The sequence below is a fragment of the Euleptes europaea genome, chromosome 2, assembly GCF_029931775.1.
Source record: "Euleptes europaea isolate rEulEur1 chromosome 2, rEulEur1.hap1, whole genome shotgun sequence".
NCBI classification, from domain to species: Eukaryota; Metazoa; Chordata; class Lepidosauria; order Squamata; family Sphaerodactylidae; genus Euleptes; species Euleptes europaea.
In genome coordinates this window covers 131,892,754-131,894,215 of record NC_079313.1, presented here as the reverse complement: position 1 = coordinate 131,894,215, position 1,462 = coordinate 131,892,754, and the positions used below count along the sequence as shown (strand labels likewise).

The 1,462-nt window shown below is 48.8% G+C and overlaps 1 non-coding gene across 1 annotated transcript; it reads right to left on the bottom strand.

The window, feature by feature from the left end:
• Positions 1-829: 829 nt before the first annotated feature.
• Positions 830-902, bottom strand: TRNAS-GGA (transfer RNA serine (anticodon GGA)). Its single transcript has one exon. It is a non-coding gene; the product is annotated as a tRNA-Ser (tRNA).
• Positions 903-1,462: the final 560 nt, after the last annotated feature.

Below are 1,462 nucleotides of genomic sequence, written 5' to 3'. Positions count from 1 at the left end.
TTGTCAGAGAGAAAGAGAAATGTGGTGGTGAAAGGGAGCTCTGCTTACCAGAAAGGAATAAATGAACACATGAAGCCGCCTTATACTGAATCAAACCCTTGGTCCATCAAAGTCAGTATTGTCTACTCAGACCAGCAGCGGCTCTCCAGGGTCTCAGGCAGAGGTCTTTCACATTACCTACTTGCCTAGCCCCTTGAACTGGAGATGCCAGGGATTGAACCTGGGACCTTCTGCATGCCAAGCAGATGCTCTACCACTGAGCCACAGCCCCTCCACAACAATACCACACTGACTTTCTTTCTTTCTATCTATCTATCTATCTATCTATCTATCTATCTATCTATCTATCTATCTATTTATCTATCTATTCATACATTTTTATACCCCCCCTTCTTTCTGTATGACACACAAGGGTCTTTTATGCATGGCTATTTCACTGGCCATCACCCTTCCGAAGGGTGATTATGCAGGTTGTTTCTGACTGTCAGAGGCCGCCTCGCTCTCCCCCTGCATTTCCCCCGCATTTTGCCCACGTTTTGAGGGACCTGTTTTATCTCAAATTTGAAAACATGGGCAAAAGGCAGGGGGAGAGCGAGGCAGCCTCTGACTGTTGCAAATGGCATGCAGAATCCAAACAAAGACCTGAAGTCATCAGAGGGGTGACTGTGAGTGAAACAGCCATGCATAAAAGACCAATGGATACATGGACACATGAAGCTGCCTTATACTGAATCAGACCTCTGGTCTATCACAGTATTGTCTATTCAAACTGGAAGCAGCTCTCCAGGGTGTCAGGCAGGGTTCTTTCACATAACCTAGTCTTTTCAACTGGAGATGCCAGGGATTGAACCTGGGACCGTCTGCATTCCAAGCAGATGCTCCACCACTGAGCCACAGCCCCCTCCTCAAAGTTATCCTTTCCACCATTTTGTCCTCCAGCAATGCTGTGAGGGTGCTGACCTGGACAGTCCAGGGCAGCATGCCTGATCTAATTCAATCTCAAAAGCTAAGCATGGTCAGCCCTGGGAGGAGGAGGGGGAGGAGGAGGAGGAGGAGGAGGAAGAAGAAGAAGAGTTGGTTTTTAATATGTCGACTTTCTCTACCACTTAATCACAATCACCCTCCCTTGCCTTCCCCACAACAGACACCCTGTGAGGTAGGTAGGGCCTGAAAGAGCTCTAAGAGAGCTGTGACTAGCCCAAAGCCACCCAGCCGGCTTCATGTGGAGGAAACCAACCCAGTTCACCAGATTAGCCTCTGCCGCTCATGTGGAGGGGTAGGGAATCAAGCCCAGTTCTCCAGATTAGAGTCCACCACTCCAAACCACCATTCCTAACCACTAAACCAGCTGGCTACCTTGGAAAGGAGACCACCAAGGAAGTCCAGGGATTCTACACAGTGACAGGCAATGGCAAACCACCTCTGTTCATCTCTTGCCTTGACAACCTCATAGGGTCACCAT